Source organism: Herpailurus yagouaroundi, unplaced genomic scaffold (genome assembly GCF_014898765.1).
Source record: "Herpailurus yagouaroundi ecotype Mexico unplaced genomic scaffold, PumYag 77, whole genome shotgun sequence".
In the NCBI taxonomy this organism is placed as follows: Eukaryota; Metazoa; Chordata; class Mammalia; order Carnivora; family Felidae; genus Herpailurus; species Herpailurus yagouaroundi.
In genome coordinates this window covers 28213787-28234074 of record NW_024412388.1, presented here as the reverse complement: position 1 = coordinate 28234074, position 20288 = coordinate 28213787, and the positions used below count along the sequence as shown (strand labels likewise).

The window sequence follows — 20288 nt, the reverse complement described above, 5'->3', positions numbered from 1 at the left end:
AAAAAAAAAAAAAAAAAAAAGAATACTGTTCTCGTTTCAAATTTTATTTCATGCCGTTTTGGAGGAGAAATGCTAATGGAGGTTGTGAGGAGTTCAAGGCCCGCAATGCCACCCCTTAACACCGACACTCTTGGCTCAGCTTCTGGTCCCACCGTAAGGACAAGCTGAGTGACAGCACGGCCTCCCTGTCTGCTGGCAAACAGGACCCAGCATCCTAAATCTGACCAAATCAGATTCCCTTTGGGGGAAGAGTTTTGGGGGATCAGACATGTTCCCTCCCCTCCCACCCCCATAGTTTTTTGCTCTCACAGTGTCTTGTCCATCCTGTCTCACTCTGTCCCTTTGCCTTGTCCTGGCCCACATCTAACTTACCTGAGTGTCCTCAGCCCGAGGCCTGACCCAGAGGCAGAAGAGACAAGTAAGGGTAGCCTGTGGGACATGGGAGTCAAGAGCTCTGGGTAAGGGGTGGGGGGATGCTCCCAAAAAGTCAGAGTCAGCATCTTCAAAGATGAGAGAAGGCACAGCGAGCACACGGGAGGCCAATACGGCTGAGAGCAGAGAGCAAGTCTGAGGCACAGGCAGACGAGCAGGAGAACTGGTAACCAGGCAGAGGCAAGCCGGGCCTTGTAAGTAATAATTACAATGCGATATTTATCCCTAGAGCAGAGGGGAGTGGCAAGATCAGATCCATGCTCGGAGAGAGCTCTGTGGTTCTTGGTGGGAAATGGATCAAGGAGTGGCCAAGAGGATGCAGGGGGGCCTCCTGAGTGTCCTTGTATGTCCCCAGTCAAGAGGCAATCGGTTCCCGCGATGGCTAATTTTGTGTGCCAACTTGGCTGGGCCACGGGGTGCCCAGACGGCTATCCAAGCGTTATTCTGGATGTTTCTGCGAAGATGTTTTTGGATGAGATTAACATCTAAATCTGTGGACTTGAGTAAAGCAGACTGTCCTCCACATCGTGGGTGGGCCTCATCCATCCTGTCTTCCCATGAGGCCGCCTTCCTCCTCTAGCTTCTTAGATTTGGATTCCCCCCAGGGTTCCCTCTGCCCCACCACACAGGCCCCAGGGAGCTCCGTCCAGTCATAGGCCTGTGATGGTGCACAACACGGCCTAGGCACAAGAGCAGAAGCAAGTCTGGTCCCTCCCGCCTGCCCCAAGGCACCGGCCCAGCTTCACAGGCTCTTGACCAAGAGCCCCCAGGACCTAGGTTCTGGTCTGCTGCTGATAAAGATAGTGATAACCACACAAAGTATGGACCAGTGTTCTTATCACATCACATATATAAACTCATTTGATCCCCTCAACAACCCTCTAGAGAGGCATTATTAAGATATCCATTTTATAAATGAGATAACTGAGTCCCAGAGAGGTTCAGCAACTTGCCCAGAGTCACACAGCTTTTAAATCAGAGAGCGGGGATTCAAACTCAGCAGTCTGGCTGGCTCTGGAGTCTAGGACCTTTTTAAAATTGTGGTAAAACAGGGGCACCTGGGTGGCTCAGTCCGTTGAGCGTCTGACTTCGGCTCAGGCCATGATCTCACGGTTTGTGAGTTCAAGCCCCGCATCAGGTTCACTGCTGTCACCTCGGAGGCTGCTTTGGATCCTCTGTTGCCCTCTCCTTTTGCCCCTCCCCCACTTGCACTCTCTCCCTCAAAAATAAATCTTTTTTTTTTAATTGTGGCAAAATATACATATCAGTTACAACCCATTTTTAAGTGTATAATCCAATAGCGTTAAGTGCACTGACCCTTTTATGCAGCCCCCACCCTCCATCCACAGAGCTCTTTCTGTCTTGCCAAACCACACTCCACACCCATTATACACCAGCAACCCCCCCCCCCCCCCCCCCAGCCCCTGCTCAGCTCTGTTCTATTTTCCGTCCCTCTGAATCTGACTTCTTAAGTGGAATCACACAGTATATGCCCTTTTGTGTCTGGCTGACTTCACCTCGGATAGTGTTCTCAGAGTTCATCTGTGCTGTATCATGTGTCAGAATTTCCTTCCTTTTGGAGGCAGAATAATACGCCATTGTCTGGATAGACTCACTCGGTTTACCCGCCCATCCATTGATGGACATATGGGTTGTTTCCACCTTTTGGCTACAGTGAATAATGCTGTGGTAAACATAGATATTCAAATAATCTGTTCGAGTCCCTGCCTTTGACTCTTGGGTACACACCCAGAAACAGAGTCTGGAATCTGAAGTGCTACATTCGCCTGTCCCCTAAACTGTAGACTCTGCCACCGAGGCAAAGAAAATCACCCCGTGTCCCCCAATCTGCTCACCCCAGTTGGTCTTCCTCCAGGTCCCGGCTTCCACTCGCCATAATCCCTATCCCCAGCGTAAACCTTCCTGAACTCCAGGCTTTTATCCACAACTGCCTCCTGGACCTCTCCACCCCCGTGTCCCACAAGCATCTCAACCCCAACGTGTCCCATTGGGACGTTCAGTCCCCCGCCCTCCACGCATGCGCCTTCCATCCACCCACCCAGCCCACAACATCATCTCGGCTGCCAGCCTCCCCCTCCCTCTCCTGCCCTCACTTACACGAATCTCTCCACTTCCCTCCACGTCCACCCCTCTCACTTCCCGGGCCGAGCCATCCTCTGCCTGGACCACTGCGTCGGCCTCCCTTCCAGTTTCTCTGCATCCTCTCTTTAGAGCCTGACAATCAGGTCAGTATGGCAGCCATGATCACATCAGCACTTCCCTGCCTTCTGTTGCTTATAGGATAAAGTCCAAAGCCTTCACCAAGGTCTGGAAGGCCTCCAAGCTCTGGTGGCCTGCTGCTTTTCTCACCTCCTTTTATGTGCACCCCTGTCCCTGGCCTTCTTACAGTTTCTCCAAGGAACTCGCTCAGTCATACATCAGAGTCTTTGCACATACTGTTCCCTCTGCCTGTAACACCCTTCCTCCCCACGCCCATCCCACCACCCCTTAGCCTGGCTAGTCCCTACTCGCTCTTTAGGCCTCAGCCTAAATGTCACTTCCTCAGAGAAGCCCCCCACCCCTCAGCCTTGACGCCCAGGCTACATGAGGAGCCTTATGTCGGTCTTACACAGCCCTGAGCTCTTGGCCTTCACAGCAACCACCAAAACTTACGATGATGTGACTGTTAGCCTAATTATGTGTCTCCTCTCTGCCTTCTCTACGTAATTATCAGCTCCGGGTACAGGGTCTTTGCCTGTCTCCTTCCTCACTGTATCCACAACACCAGTGCTCAAAAATCATGTTTCAAATGCCTCTTATGGAAAAACAAAGTGCCTGACGTCAGAAATGAGCGTCAACCACAGGTGAATTCCACAAGCCCCACCCTGCCTCAATAAGGGTGTGGCTTCTCAGCAAACTCACACCAGCGGTCCCACACGGGTACCCGGGGACAGGCACACGCACGCACACTTGGGCTCGCACCCACAGCTACACATAGACACGCGGGGCCACGCAGACACAGGCGTGGAGAACAGCGTGGTCCCCCCGGCCCACACACTCACAGATACGCATGCACACAGACCTGCGAAGTCACAGGTACGTGACAACCCGTGCTTCGTCACACAGGTCGTGACGCACCCGCAGCCATAGTCACTCACACGCGGACACGAGCGCCCGCGTAGCCGCGCACGGAGCCTCACATCCGCAGGCCCGGTCGCGGACACACAGCAGGGACACCTCACCCGGTCGCTCGCCTCCCTGCCGACACACGCTTGTGCACGCACAGCCAGGTTTCAGGCGATGCCTGTCCGAAGCCTCGGGGCTGGGACAACCCTCCTCAGCTCTCGGGTCAGAGTCTCTTCCCAAGACCCCCCCGAACACTTCTACCCGCTTCCAGCACTTTCTGCCCCCTCTCTGAGGCTTTGGCCCACCAGCGCAGGTCACCCCAGTTCCCAGACTGTGGTTCGAGGCGGGAGCAGGTGGGAGAGGCATGACCAAGACCACTGGTGATTATTGCTCTTGTGCCCTTTTCTGCATCTCCATGTAAAATTAGTCTGATTCTGGGGGAAGAATTCAAATGAGAAAATCCCACAAACAATGAAACTGGCTGGGTAATGAGAAGCCATTGTCATTTCTCGGGATCAGAACGCTTCTCACCCTGGAAAACGGGAACTTAATTACGGACAGGAGTCTGATGTTGCCACGGGGGTTGCTGGGAAGAACCGGGATCAGAAAGGCACGTCAGAAAGGCAACTAAGTCCTCGGAGGCTCAGTTTCCTGCTCTATCAAAGGCTGAGAAGCCCCCCGGCCTTCCTCCTTCTTGTATATAAAGCTCAATTGACAGCATTTAGTGAACACGCACTGTATATCAGGTGCCCGACGCATACGCAGGGCCTCGGCTTTCCCCTGCCCTCCTGCCCTGGGTCACACACCCTGGGGGACTCTTGGGATGGGGGGCTGGGTAGGAGAGCCGGACACTCCTCTGGAGCCCCGAGAGCTCCCTGTGGTCACATCGGGACCCAACCCACAGCAGCCTGCCTCCCGCCAACCCCCTGGGGTCCTGTCTACCCGGGTGCCAAGACACAAGGTGAGCCCCAGAGGCTTCACCATCTGCTCCAGCTGAGCAGGCTAGAAGCGACAGCGGCAGCTTGGGGGCATCCCTGGATAACAATGGCGTGAATTTTTCATTTGTTTGTTTGATTTTCTGCAGTGAATGAGGAATGTTGGAACAACATCTGGAGCGGCCCCAGGCTGAGACACGTGGAGAGGCGGTGGCGGTGGGGACAGCTCGGATTTCGGCACTCTCATGACAAGCTCCACACGCGCACCAGCGTGGACAGACTGGGTCCACGCACGCGCATCTACACGCACGCCCATGTGTGCGTACGTGTGGTCTGTGCGTGCACCTACATGCTGTACGCATGCACGCACACATATGCAGTCATAGCCATGACACCAGGACCAGGCCAAGGGCTCCCAGTTACGGGCTGGAGCTTGGGAAGGCCACAGCCGCAAGAAGGTCCCCGGAATCCCTGTGCCCCCGTTCAAGCCAGTGAAAGCGAAGCATGACCTACAGCAGCAGACAGTGGGAGCCCAGCTTCCCAGTCCCTCCCCTGGGGGACAAGGTTCTGCTGCCCCCCACCTGCCCCTGCCCTGCCCCCTCTGCAGGCCTGGTCTTGCCTTAGCACATGTCACAGCCATCCCTCTCATGGAGCAGTCTCCCTCTCTGTTCCCAGGAGCCCGCGCACCGCGGCCCCCGTGCCTCGTCGAGACTGGTGCACAGGAGAGAGTCACCTCCCCCTGCTCCCTGGATAATTCTTTCCCCAGTTGCTGAGTGAGAAGTTCCACTAGACAGCAGCATCTGAGGGTCCAGCCTACACAGACACTCTCTGCCCAGCCCAGCCCCCCTGAGGCCCAGGGGCCTGTCTGCACGGAGCTATGGGGCTGTGTTGCACACGTACGTGCCCGGGGCGTCTGCACCTGTGTCCTCACGCTCACGTGGCTGCCTCTGCATGGCGATGAGTGCCTGCATACCTCTCTGCATATATCTGTGAGCGTCTGTGACTCTGTATACGTATCTGTTATCTGCCTTTAGAAGTGTGTGTGTTTATATGTCTGTACTTGTGTGTTTCTGGGTCATTGTGTGTCCTTGTGTCTGGAGGCGTTCTTAGACTTTGTGTGAACCCGCAAAGTTATAGATGTTGGCGTATGTCTCTGTGTGTGTGTCTCTGGGCTTTTATACGTATGTCAGGGTGTCTGTGGGTGTGTTTGTGCAAGAGAGAGCATGGCTGTATATATATCAGCGTGCATGTGACAGAGAGCTAGAGAAAGAGAGCCCGTGGCTGCGTGTGTGTATGTGTCTATCTGCCAGGGAGGGGCAGGGCAGCAGGGGTGAAGGCATGGAGCCCAACGCAGGGCTTGAACCCATGAACCATGAGATCACAACCTGAGTCAGAAGGGAGAGTCAGACGCTTAACCTACTGAGCCACCCAGGTGCCCCAAGCGTACGATTTTTAAAAGCAGGATGTTATAAGGATACAAGGGTGTCTCGTGAAGCCCGAGGGCAGGCCCAGAGCCCAACCGCAGAAGGACTGCAAAGCTGATAGGAACCCAGAACCTTCTCTCTTTGTCATCTTCTCTGTATCTCCACTTCCTTCTTCTCGTTCAGCTTCTCCATGCACATGGCTAACCACAGATGGCTACCCCACCACTCCTGAGCTTAAAGTGCCTCAGTTCCAAAGACCAGCCCGGACTGACCAGCATCAATCCCTTCTAAGACCTGGAAAGAGAACATCTGAGAGGCCAAGCTAGTGTCAATTGTCCACCTCTGGTCTAATCAGCAATGGCTAAGGGCGGAGTCACATAGAAACCTGGTTGCCAATACCCCTTGGGTATGCCCAGCCGTCCCCAGATTAAAGGTCTAAAGGAAGAAGTTCGGTGCCAGGCCAGGCGAGTGAGGTACCCAATCAGCCAGCTAAGGAGTCCTGCTGGCACCTGGATGTACAGACCTGCAACTTAAGAAGGCAGATGACAGTGGGTGCTAAGTGTTCCCCCCAAAGGTATATATTGGAGCCCTAACCCCCAGGGTGGCTGCATATGGAGACAGGCCTCCAAGGAAGTAACTAAGGTTAACAAGGTCATAAGGGTCGGCCCTCATCTGGTAAGATCAGTGTCCTTATAAGAAGGGACATCAGAGAGCTATATGCTTGCTCTCTCTCTGCACAGATGTACCAAGGAATGGCCATATGATGACACGGCTGGAAGGTGACAACCTGCGAGCCAGGAAGAGAGCCCTCCCCAGAACCAAATTGGTCAGAATCCCGATCTTGGACTTGCAGCCTCCAAAGCGGTGAGAGAATAAATGTCTGTCGTTTGAACCACTTCTGTTGTTTTGTTATGGCGGCCCGGGCTGCCTAATAGAGTAGGTCCGCCCATGAAGAAACCATCAAAATGGATGTGACATGGAAGCCATGGGGACCCATGAGATCACCTAGGGCTGACGACGGGACCTGGGCGTAGCCCACGTTACAAACCTCTTCCCCAAGAGCACCTTTAGTTTCTGATTAGGTCTGCACCCTCTGCAGCCCACCAAACCCCGGGTTAGTGGCAGTCTGGGACTCTGCCCCAACCCCCCGCCCCGCCCCCAGCAGCACCACTGTCCCCTGTCTGCCTCTCCGGGGTCTGCGTTCACCACCCGGCACCCCGAGCAGGCCAGCCCCTGCTGCCATGTCCCCTCTCCCTGGCCCCATCCTCCTACACATCACCATCTAAGGAATCCCCCAGGCTGGGGCCACACAGACAGCAGTGTGCGTATACACGCCAGTGTTCCCCCAGGCAGGTGATCCTGTGGCATCTAGATCTCCGCAACATGGGGGAACGGGAAGAAAGGCTTCTTACATTCAGATCCAGTCACTGAATGTCCTTCCTTTAGTGAAGCGAGGACAGTGAGACTCTGGGTGCCACCCACGGTCAAGAGCACAAACACATCAGTCCAGGCCGCTCCACCATTTTTCCTCTAAAACATAACACAGGCCTCTTGGCCTCAGAATCCCTAAAAGCAAGCTGGTTGGCACACACTTTCAGTGTATCCCAAGGGCACTTACTTCAAAGCACATGATCTCTCCAGCTTCAGGTTAAGAACTGGGTTCACTGGTATGCCAGAAGTCATACTGGTAGCTGACAGTAATAATCCTAGCCGACCTTTAATGAGCACTTACTATGTGCGGGGAGCCGTATTAAGCATTATGCAGGCATCATTTCGCTAATTCTCACAACATCCCTATAAGGTAGGTCTTATTATACCCATTTTTTGGACAAGAAAATGAAGGCTCCAAGGTAAAGCAACTTGCTCAAGGACTGTCAGCTAATTAAAGGCAGAGCCAGGATTCAAATGGAAAGTTTGTCCAACTCGAAAGCCAGGAGGACCCTGTCTTCACCACAGGACACACATGTGTGGTTGGGATAATGGTCAAGAGGAAACTCCAGGTGACTGAATGGCCTGCTCCTTGTTGCCAGCAGCTGACAATTAGAGGCACTGAAAATAAATACACTAACCAACCCCTACAAGAACAGAAAGTTCCACAATTCATCCAGTGCCTGTCCTCACATCTTCAATAATTCTGCGCTGTCTTGTCCCCTCCTTGAAGTGCTGTGTCCCCAACTAAACCATAAGCCTCTGGAGGACAGGACCCGTGTCCTCTTTTTCACCTGCATTCCCCCAGGGCTGCACAAAGCAAGAATTCAATACAAACTTTCTGCCCGGTTGCCTACTGGCTCGTTAGGTGGGTGGTGAATGTCTGTTTGCTTGGATTGTTGGGTGAGATTGCTTGGATGGTAGGATGGTCAATTAGTCAGATGTTGATGAGCTGATTGGATGGTGTCAGAGTGTGGGGTGAGGCCAGGGGGTTCCCTCAGTGGGAAACTTACTATCTGATCCCAATGGAGGTCCTCTCAGACTAGAAAAACTCTCCCCAGAAGGGAATGTAGAATCCTCAAATGCTTTTCTTCCTTCCTTCCTTCCTTCCTTCCTTCCTTCCTTCCTTCCTTCCTTCCTTCTTTCCTTCCTTCCTTCCTTCCTTCCTTCCTTCCTTCCTTCCCTCCCCCTGCTCAGCCAAGCCAGGGCTTGCAAGAAGGACAGGGGCGGTTCTCCTTCCCTATCATCAGCCCCAAATAGCCCATTGTGAAGGACCTGGTCACTAGAAGGAGCGCTGAGTCACCCAGCATTGTCACCCCTGGGAAACATGTAAGTAACTGGCTGTCCTTGGTTGAATGCTTGGGCTGCTGGGTAGGTTCCTAACGGCTGGGATGCCGCAGTGTAGAGAACAGGGAGCCCAGTGCTTAGGAGCAGCTCGGCTCATCCTGCCCGGGAAAAAGGTCATGTGCTCCGATATGAGTAATTAATTTTCTCCGAGCCGCGTTGAAAAGGTTAACCTGATTTATGGGACGCAATTGAGTGTAGAATGGGTTGTGTATCTTGTAAAAGGCCCGTTCCAGCGTCTGAGTCTATAGACTCACCCACGGCTGGGCCTCAGCTGGGAGCTGGCCCTACTTTTATGCCTTTATGCAGAATCCACATGAAATTCCTGAAAAGAGCACTTCTTGGCCAGGAAGTTGCTTCCTGGACTCCAGATCCCTAGTGAGGGGTCACTGGAGCATGTAAAGAAAGCTCTCTTCTGCTACTGTCACAGTCCCCCCACTCAGCTACAGCCTCAGCTTTAATCTTCATGCAATTCAGGGTTCAGGAAAAAAAAGCCCAGCACTGGACTTGAGTTCTGAGTTCAAGGTCAGATACCTCCACTGCCTCTTTAGCCTTTGTGCTGGGCTATCCAGTTTCTCCATTTCTAAAATGGGGTGAAGATTCCTTGCCCTCTCTCCTTTCTTCCCACCATTTGCTAGCTCTGTGAGTTTGGGCAAGTCACATAACCTCTCTGTGCCTCAGTTTCCTCATCGGTAAATGACATGGTAAGAGTACCTACATCATAGGGTTGTTATGAGGATTCCATGTGTTAATATTTGTAAGAACGTGGGACAGTGCCTAGATCAAAATAAATGGTGCATAGGGTTTGTTAAATAAATGAGTAGAGTCTTGGGGCACCTGGGTGACTCAGTCGGTTGTGTGTCTGACTTCTGCTCAGGTCACGTCTCAAGGCTCATGAGTTCGAACCCCACGCCGGGCTCTGTGCTGACACTCAGAGCCTGGAGCCTGCTTCGGATTCTGTGTCTCCCTCTCTCTCTGCTCCTCCTCTACTCATGTTCTGTCTCTCTCTCTCTCTCTCTCTCTCTCTCTCTCTCTCAAAAATAAATAAACATTAAAAGAGAAAGAAAGAAAGAAAGAAAGAAAGAAAGAAAGAAAGAAAGAAAAAGAGAGAGAGAGAGAGGGAGGATGGGAGGGAGGAAGGAAGGAAGGAAGAAAGGAAGGAAGGAAGGAAGGAAGTCTTGAGATGAGAAACAACCAGGGGCTTAGATGTCTGGTTGTCCTCAGCAGGGTGTTAGGCAAGGCTAGGACCTACCAGCACGGTCACCCAAGCCCCCAGCAGAGGAGGGCACCACTGGTCCCGGAACATATTGGCTATGTTGGACAGAAAGGGAACAGATGGAGATTGGGATGTTGTGGCCAGGAGTTTTTTTCTTTCTCCTGTCTGTCTTTCCTCAACCAGGACTTAAGCTTGGCTCCCCAGCACCTGCCAGGAGTCTGCCCATCAAACCCAAAGATGCTGGTCTAGCACCACCTAGTGGAGAGAGTGGGGGTGACTTCTGGGCCCCTCCCTGGGCAGGGGAAAGGAGTGGAAGGTCTTAACTTACCTGCCAGGCACTTAGGGAGAGGGAAAACGCTCCACCAGAATCCGCCCTGAGAAATTGCTCCAGCTGAGAAACGTCTTCACTTTGGGCCCCTGTAGTATACAGTGGTGTGGTATTTTACAGAAGTTCCGTGGTAGGAAGATCAGCATCTATATGCTCCTCTATATCTGTGGAAGTATTGAAGTGGGTTTATATGTACGAGGAACTTAGACCAGTGCCTGGCACATAGAAAGTATTTTATAATGTTCTTCACTGTTATGTGTGTGCATATGCATCTACTGCGTCTGAATGTTCACGTAAATGTGGCTGTATAGATTGTGTACAAGCCTACCTCTGTGTTTATGGATGCAAATGTGTGTGTGTGTGTGTGTGTGTGTGTGTGTGTGTGTATAACTAAGAATGTGTATGTGCTTGTGTATGTATATATGTTTATGCATATAAATATGTTTTTACATCTGTGAGCACGGTGTACCTGAAAATGGAGAGGCGTGAATATTTATATGTCTGCGTATAGGTGCGTCTGTGTATGGATGGATGTCTCTGGGTATACGTACCTTCACTGAACGGAGAGTTTGTGTATTAGTTTTGAAAGCTGCATAGCAATACCACAAATTGCCGCAAATTTGGCAGCTGAAAACAGCACTCAAGTATTATCTCATACTTCCCATGGGTCAGGAATTCAGGCACAGCCCAGCCGATCCTCTGCAGATGGTCTCACAAGGCTGCATCCAAGGGGTTGGCCTGGGCTGCGAATTCATCTGAGGTGCAGGGTCGTCTTCCAAGTTCATGTGGTTGTTGGCAGAATGCCTTTCCTTGTAGCTGTCGAGCTCATGGCAGCATGCTTTTGCAAAGTTTGCAGAAGAATCGCTCTCTCCCTCTCTCTCTCTCTCTCTCTCTCTCTCTCTCTGACCTCTAGACCTTCATTTATGGCCTCAACTGATTAGGTCAGGTCCACCTTTCCTATTAACACGGTCAACTGATTAGGGACCTTAATTACGTCTGGAAAATCCCTTCACTTTTGCCATAAAACATAACCTGGTCACAGGGTGTAGTACCCACCATACTCGCAGGTCCCACCCATACTTAAGAAGAGGAGATCATACAAGGTTTGGAGGCCATCTTAGAATTCTGCCCACCGTAGCATGTGTGCATAGATACATGTTAAGCTTTGTGTGCACACTGATTGTGTGCAGGGTTGCATCTTCATGTGCTCCACGAATGTGTTCCTTCTGTGGGCTGTTTTCTTCCCCGTGGAATTTTCTTCCCCGTGGAATTCCTATAAGGAAGACTGGGGCCCCGGAAAGGCCAGAAGTGCTTCCTCCGTTAGTCCGAGGACGTTGTCAGCCTTGGGATTTCAGCTCACCCACCTGAAGAGGAGTTTCCCAAGACGAGGTCTGTACTCTCTGCCCCAGGCCCGGTGCCATGCCAGGCCTGCACGTTGGAGGTGCTGAATTACCATCATAACTGGCTCACACGCATGTATGTCCGTGCATGCACACATACACACGTGCACATGCACTCACATACTGGTGACTCACGCTGATAAATGGTCAGCCTCTCTACAGACAGATCCCCCTTGAGGGAAGCCACCCCCTGGCCCATCCCCTTCCCAACCTGCCATAGACTTATGGTCACTGCTCCTTCAGAGGTCAGAAGGCTGAGACACTCCGGCCTACCCCCAACCTGGGCTCCTGCTTGGGACCCAGATGGCCCTACAATCAGGGAATGGGCCTCACGGTCTTCTATGAACATTATCTAAAGGGAATATTCGCCCGAGGAGATGCTGGGGCCAGGATGGGCTGTGGCTAGAATGTTGCCGATGGCCAAGTAAGTTTGTGAAAGCCTGTCTGCCCCAGCCCCGTCCTGGAACTGTACATTTCAGATTAGGACAGTAAAGGCTCAGAGAAGGCCTGCGAGAAGGAAACCTGCCTGCCTTCGTTTAACCAGCACTGCCCAAGCTTATTTGTCCACACCCACTTTTCCCCAAACACGCTCAACAGAACACACTCTGGGCAACATGGTTTTAAGCCGTCCTCTGGCTCTCTGGGGTGCTCATGCAGGCCCTTGGGGGGTGACAGTAAGGGTTAGAGGGCCATCGCTGTGCAGGAGCCCGTCCTGGTTGGAATGGGCCTTCTGGGAGGAGGAGCAGAAAGCTGGTGGAGACAACCCTCCAGGGAGGGCAGGAAAGGCATTCAGCACAGGCCTTTTCGTAAATAAATGCCCACTGTTACCAGCTCTTTCCCAGCCAATGGTCTACGCCCAAATGAACAGCAAAGTTGAGCTGGCTCCTGTCACAGAGGCATCAGGCGGGAGAAAACGTCCCGGCTCCTAAAGGGACAGAAAGGTGGAGAGAGGGATGTGGTGGCTGAGCTGAGCCATCAGAGGCACCTGAGGTTAATTTGGTGTGTGCAGAGAATAAATCTGGGGGTAGCACTAGGAGCCAGAGCTGAGGGGCGGGGGTGGGGCGGGAACTCGGGAACACATCTGTGCCTCTCCCTGTCATCTCGAATTTCATATTTACTTCTGCTGATGAGATTTCGTCATGCTCGATTACGATTCATAGACTTGCGTTTCCAGATTTTATGCATCAAAATGCTCTGATTTACAGAGTCACCCTAAGCCTGACACTGGCCCCCCAAGGTGCTGTTTCTGAGCGTGGGCACTGAGGCTTGTCCTGGGGCCACCCGGGGGCCTTGTTTCTGGGTACAGTGGCCTCTAGAGAGGCTCAGGAGGCAGTGCCTAAGAGAAGGCCTCCCAGTGTCTACGGGAGGGATGTGGTCAGGCTGTGCATGGGGACAAAGGTCCAATGGTGCTGTAGGAGCGGCCACCTGGCAGGCTGGATAGGCTGGCACTGACCCCGTACCTTGCCTTCTGCCCTTCCTCCTGCCCCTCCTTCAAACCTCTCCCATGTGGCTCGGAGACTCCCTGCCCTGCTGGCTTTGATGAAGTAAGTGTTGTTTCTAACGGACAGAAGTTACTTCTCTGATTATAGTACATACGTAGATTACATACATACCTATTATGACATGCATAGATTACATATATGATTACATGCATATTACATACACACATGTATTACATACATAGTTGCTTCTATGATTATATGACATAAGATGGTTCTATTGGCTAGAACAGGTCCCACCCCTGCCCACAGGAGGGAGACTGTGCAAGAACAGGAACTCCAAGAGGGTGGGACTACTGGGGCCACCTCAGTCTCTGCCACGCACCCCTCACAGCAATCTGAGACGCTGGTAACACCGCTCCCATTTTACAGGAAAGGAGACGGAGTCAAAGACGTTATCCAAGGTCACACAAGTAGGAAGGGACAGGTCTAGGACTTGAACGCGGTCTGTTTGCATCCTCAACCCGAAACTCTTCATCACAGGACAATGCCACAAAAGGGAAAGCAGATGTGAGCCCAAGCCGGAGTCTGGGGCTTTCATACACTGATTGTGTAGCACCCTCAGCCTCCTCTAGGACACTGGGTTCTGAGTCTGTTTCGGCAGCAAAGAGACACCCAGGTGCTTGGTCACTGATCGGACCTTGACAATAAAGTTCTCTGGAGGAACAAAGGGTATGAAGCCTGGCAAAACCCAAAGCACCAGGGCAGGAGCTATACGGGATGCCAGGACCTAAATCCTGGCAAGTCCCCAAGGCCGGGGGACATTTTCACCCCTTCTCAGACTGGCATCTACACCGCTGGCCTTTAGAATCGCGGCTTATCCTCCGATCACCTACCCGGCTCTCTGCTTGGGCTCCTGATTCCAGTTGAGCTATTTCTCTAGGATCCAAGCTCCACCTTCCTGACTTTCATGCCACAAGGGGGCCCAAAAAATCCCTTGGCTGCTGAATCGGCGGCCCTCTGCCTGACTTGAGCCCCTGGCACCTTAGCACACTGCCGACGCTAGGGACAGCTCTCTCGGTTCAAACCCTCTCCACCTGGCCATCACCGGCAGGCACCGCCCCCTCCTTCAGGGCCCCCGTCTCCTCACCCCATTCCTGTGGGTCGTGTCCAGTCGTGTGCACACACCCCCGCCTCTGGTTCCTTCTTCAAAAGTTGTCACCACCCTTGGGTACCCTCTCCCTCACCACGATCTCACTGCCATTGTCACACTTCCCATACCCCGCCACGGTCGCCATCACCACCAACAGCCAGCATCATCAGTTTCAGCACAGCGTCCCCCCCCCACCCCGCCCCGCCTACACCACCAGTCCTTCCAGCTCCGCCATAACCATCCCCACTCCCCTTCCCCACTTTCCTCAAGTCACCTGTTACAGCCTCCTATTCCTGACGCCACCGTGACCCCTCACCACAGCTACGGCCGCTCTACCCACCCCCATCACTGTCACTTACCAAAGTAATCAGGGCCCAGGTAGCTTCATGGGGGACAGAACTCAGATAGAAGGGCAGAGGTCCCGATCTCAGACATTTCAGGGGCTGATGCTAACTTGGTACCTGTGCCATCCTTGCCTCCACGCACAGCCCTTCCCACAGTGCCCCACGCTTCCCCCAGTCACAGGGTAGGGAAATGCCTGTCCTCTCTGGTGCCACAGCCACCCTCTGCCCCCAGGCCTTGCTGGGAAGCAGCTCCAACGCTAACCTCCCTCCTTCCCAACTCCTCCCCATCCGAGCCGGAGGCTATTTCCAGGCCAGACCCTCCCAATCCCGGCTGTTACTACCACTTCCAGTGTTTTCTGGAGTCCAGGGAAACTGTGCCGTTCCCACCCAGGGCAGCTGAGAGTCTGGCATTGATTACCAGCCCCATAATTACCCTGCAGGCACTGGCAGGGATTTCAAGGCTGATTGACTTCAAATGAGAAATCCATGGGGATTCGGGGAGGGTGGGGGACCCTTTGCTGGGGGAGGGGCGGGGAGGAAGCTGTCCTCACCTGCGTGGGCCTCCGTGTCTAATGCCACAGCTTTGGCAAGCGGAACATCCACTTGCTGAGTGACACCCAGAGGCCTCCCCCGGAGGCTGAGATCTAGCCAGGGCCCCTGCCCACAGGCACATCATCCTTTAGAGAGGAACCGTCTGGATGGAACCTTGCCAGGGCCTGGGGAAGGACAGGGTTCTCCAGAGTAGACAAATCAAGGGCCTTTCCTCCTCCCCGGGGGCACAGGGGAAAGCCGGAGGGCTAGGATGGTTTTCAGGGATGAGCAGCAGTGTAGTCAGGCCACTGGAGGCATTAAAAGGAACTGTTCCTGGGGCGCCTGGATGGCTCAGTCGGTGAAGCATCCAACTCTTGGTTTCGGCTCAGGTCGTGATCTCATGGTTCATGAGTTCGAGCCCCACCTCGGGCTCTGCGCTGATGCCTGCTTGGGATTCTCTCTCTCTCTTCCTCTCTCTACACCTCCCCTGCTTGCTCACTCGCTCTGTCTCAGAATAAATAAATAAAAATTAAAAAAAAAAAAGAAAGAAAGAAAGAAAGAAAGAAAAGAAAAAAGAAACTGCTCCCGGCCCGGGGGAATTCAGAGGTGAGGCCCAGGAGGAATGCTTTCTCAGATGAGACACATAAATATGCATTCTCTGATCCCACACGTATTTACAAGCCCACGAATTTTCCCATAGGCACCTGCACACACACATCTGCACTTGAGAACACATTCTCTGCCATTTCCTACACCGTATACTCACAGGCTCAGAGGCAAAAATAAACACAAAGAGGGGGCCTCCCCACCTGTGTCCAGCCACACACACACACACACACACACACACACACACACACACATCTTCCCCCATCCTAACACACTCTACCACACCCCGCACCACCACACACTCACATCCTCGCACACATATACGCTCACACATTTTCAAACACCTTCTCACGTACTCAGAAGCCAAATACCCGGAAAAAGAAGAGAGACATCACCTCCACACTCATACGCTCCTTGAGAAATTGTGGGAAGAGGCAAGCCACTTGTTCCCTCCCTCCCTCCGCCTCCTCGCAGAGGAGTTTTCATTTAAAAGTTGCCCGAGCCCAGGCTTTCAGATTACAGTCTAGACTATATAGGTTTCCTAAAGATAAGGCTGAGAAATTGATTTCAATTACCAAAGGGGAGAGGCTGTTCTCAGCCTCCTGAGCGGAGCATTAACCCTGGAGATCCGGGAGCTGGGGAAGGAGGAATCCGGCCTGGCGAGCACACGTGGAGCCCGCGCATGTGCACCTGGAGCTCACACACGCGTGCACGCTCCCATGCGAATCTCACTAGCACCCAGCTTGGGCACACAGCCCAGGCCTTCGAGTCAGGAGGCCTGGCTTCTGGCTTTGGCTCTGCTGCTATTTTGCTATGTGATCTTGGGAGACCTGCCTTTCTCCCCGCTAGGCTTCTCTCTTCTTGGGCCACATTCCTGCTCCGGAGGGTTCAAGAGGCCTGAGCTCACTCCTGGTGGAGCACCCACCTCTGTTGACCCTGTGGGATCCCCAGGAGACCTAAGCAGACACTCAGATGCCTCAGGAGCAGTGTCCTCATCCTCTCCTGTGCCTCATGGCCTGCATGGAGCTCTGCTCCCTGCACACGGGGTGGGGGGCGCTGCATTCATCAGAATAAGCATCGTTAGCTGCTACAACAGGGAGGCTCTAGCATCTCACTGGCTGGAAGGATTTTTCCTTACACACACAAAATCGCATCTAGGTGTGTTCATTTTCTAGTACTGCCATTGCTAATGACCACAAAATTAGCAGCTTGTTAAAAATACCATTTATTGGGGCACCTGGGGGGCTCAGTCGGTTGGGTGTCTGACTCTTGATTTTGGCTCAGGTCATGATCCCAAGGTCACGGGATCGAGACCCGTGTAGGGCTCCACATTCAGCGTGGAGCCTGCTTAAGATTCTCTGTCTCTGTCTCTGTCTCTCTCTCTCCCCCTCTCCCCCACTTGTGCTCTCTCTCTGTAAAATATAAATAGATAGATAGATAGATAGAACCATTTATTGTCTTATAATAGTTGAGATGTCCAAGTGGGGATTTGACTGCGTCCTCTACTTAGGGTATCACAAGGCCAAAATCAAAGTGTTGGCCAGGAGGGTTCTTTTTTTTATAATTTTTTTTTACATTTATTTATGTTTTGAGAGACATAGAGAGACAGAGCTCAAGTTGGGGACAGGCAGAGAGAGAAGGAGACACAGATCCGAAGCAGGCTCCAGGCTCCAAGCTGTCAGCACAGAGCCCGACACGGGGCTCGAACTCACAAACCATGAGATCATGACCTGAGCTGAAGTCGGACGCTTAACCGACCGAGCCACCCAGGCACCCCATGGGTTCTTTTTTTTTTTTTTTTTTTTTTTTTTTTACTGTTTATTTTTGAGAAAGAGAAAGAGCACAAGCAGGGGAGGGGCAGAGAGAGAGGGAGACGCAGACTCTGAAACAGGCTCCAGGCTCTGAGCTGTCAGCACAGAGCCTGATCCGAGGCTCTAACTCACAAACCGTGAAATCATGACTTGAGCCCAAAGTCGGACACTTAACAGACTGAGCCACCCAGGCACCCCTAGGAGGGCTCTTTATCAGAAAGCTCTGAGAAGAATTGCTTCCAAGTTCATTGGGGTTATTGGCAGATCATAGGACTGGGGTCCCCATTTCCTCTCTGGTTGTTGGCCTGAGTCATTTTCAGCCTTTAGAAGCTGCCCACATTCCCTAGTTCATGGCCTCTTCCATCTTCAAAGCCAGCAACGGCACATCAAGTCCTTTTTACTCTACAAATCTTTCTGACTTCCCTTCCCCACATCTCTCTGCCTTCCCCTTCTGCTTTTAGGGCTAGTGTGACTTCTCTGGGTGTATCCAGATCAGCCAGGATAATCTCCCTATCTGATTAGTAATCTGAATTATACCTGCAAAGCCCTTTTTGCCATGTAATGTATGTAATATATTCATGGACATAACCCCAGAGGCAAAGGTCATGGCAGCTAAAATTCTGCCTACCCCAGTGGGTCAAGCGGCACTCCTCCAGGGGTGACTCGGGGACCCAGGCTCCTCTGTCATGCAACACTGCCATCCTCGAGTTGCAGCTCCCACTGTTGCCATGGGAGGGAAAAAGGGGGCTCGATAATGTCATGGGATGTTCTCAGGTGCCATCCTGGAAGTCACCGACATCCGTTCTGCCCACAGCTCATTAACTAGAACCAGTCAACATGGCCCCAACTTAACTGTAAGGGAGGCTGGGAAACACACAGGAGCATAAGGATGTTTGTGCACATGAGAGCCCACAATTGGTCTCTATCATAGGGCCTGAGATTGAAGAACTCAACAGGCAAGAGATTGGGTGGAAGAAGCAGCCCACGGTGTTGGTCCTTTCTGAGAAGCAGCAGCTGGGAACTGTATCTCAGAACCTCAGTCTGAGGTTCTTCTTCCCAGGGCCTCCCAGCAGGCTCTGCAAAACTGTACTGGTCTGTCCATGGGCTGAAGGTCCCCAAGACGAAGGGAAGGGAGCCACCCCATACGTTGCCATCCTGTCCTGAGTCCAGGAGACAGAATATGACAGACTTGCGAACTCAAAGCCACAACCCGAACAGAGGACCTCCTTGTGAGTACCCAAGGTGGAATATCTGGGGGTTCCGGACAGCACCCACACCCTGGGGAGCCCACTAGGATCTTCCGAGGGAGCCAGCCTGGCTCTGCTATGGATGTCATTCCATTGACCGTGACCACTTCTCTTCCTTGTGCCTTCTCCGTGGTGTCAATGACCATGACCTCCTCTCTCTCTATCCCTTCTACCATCCTCGACCAAGAACTGATGACAAGGGGCTCACATGTCACGGAGCTGTGTGGACCAAATGGAACTCACTTGGGGAAATGTTTCTCCGCGGTCCCAGAGTTGACATTCTTCAGTAGAGAACCAGGAGGGAAAAGCATCCCCAATCCTCTTCCATTCTGACCTGACCTGGTTTTCTTGGGACGTGACTATTCCAAGAAGACAAGCATGAAGATCACTATAGCTACTGTGCACGACCCAGTTAACTAGAAAGCTCTCCAACCATCACCCAACCTGCTTAGCTGAGTGCAACCCCTAAGAATCTGCTTAGAAAAAACAAAACAAAACAAAAACAAAAACAAAACACCAGGAAACGGAGTCACGGGTAGGAGCATTCAACAAGCAGCAACATTATCAATGGGCAGAGTTTGAGGACAGATCAGGGCAGGATGATTTGGGTCAGAAACTGGGAACAAAATTAAGATACGTAAACCTTGTGTGGGGGAGAGCTGGCTAAATGAGTTGAGGATAGACACCCCAGCTTTGAGGTTCCTGGGCGGCTGTGATGCAGGAATATGATGCAGAAATCCAATCACGAGGAGAAGACACAGGTGGCGGTTACATTTGCAAATGGAAACTGAAATCAGTCGTAGAGGAAAGTTACTGTAACAAGCAAGAGACTCGCAGACAGCACTCAGGCCAGAGGATGTTCTGGTTGCTGCCTGAATCAACTGAATATTTTAAAAATCCTTTCCACTGCTATAGAAGATGTTCTAAGGCAAATCAGGAATCGCTGCTTTGGGAGACTCTGTACAATCACGGCTAGACATGGGAATAAAAACCGCAGGAATAAAAGTACGGAAATGGTACACTGTGCAGAGGAAGTAAATATAGTCTGTACTTAAAGGCGTAGGCTTAGCTTCTGTGCCTCCTGCCCCTGATCGCCTCTCCCTGCCCCACAAAAATAAAGTCTGAGATAAGGATTTGCCCGCAAGTAGCTGATTTGGGGAAGTGTCCCAGGCAGGAGGAGTGGGGGGCTGGAGAGAAGGGTGGAAACCCAATACGAGGGTACACTATTAGATTAGCCACTGCTGTGGGCAACTGGGGCTCTATCCTGCTCAGACCCTTTGAGGAGAGAGAGTTGTGGAGAACATACCCGAAGATGGAAGAGGACAGTATTTATCCACCAGCTCCTAAACCTCACTGCTCAGCGGTTGCCCCAAGGGGTGGCTGTTAACTGCCTCTGACAGCATCCTGGTAAACGCGCTCTGGGTGGGGTGGGGGTGGAGGGGCTCTGATTTGTAACATCTGCCAATTCCCATGGTGTAAACACTCCCACCGAGGCTGATTTCAAGCCACCGATGGTTTAACACT

At 52.4% G+C, this 20288-nt stretch overlaps 1 long non-coding RNA gene across 1 annotated transcript; it reads right to left on the bottom strand.

The window, feature by feature from the left end:
* Window positions 1–12235: 12235 nt before the first annotated feature.
* LOC121018242 (uncharacterized) lies at window positions 12236–13202 on the bottom strand. The gene is made up of 2 exons (XR_005785102.1): window positions 13094–13202; window positions 12236–12558 (listed from the first exon to the last, which is right to left on the bottom strand). It is a non-coding gene; the product is annotated as an uncharacterized LOC121018242 (long non-coding RNA).
* Between the last annotated feature and the right edge of the window lie 7086 nt (window positions 13203–20288).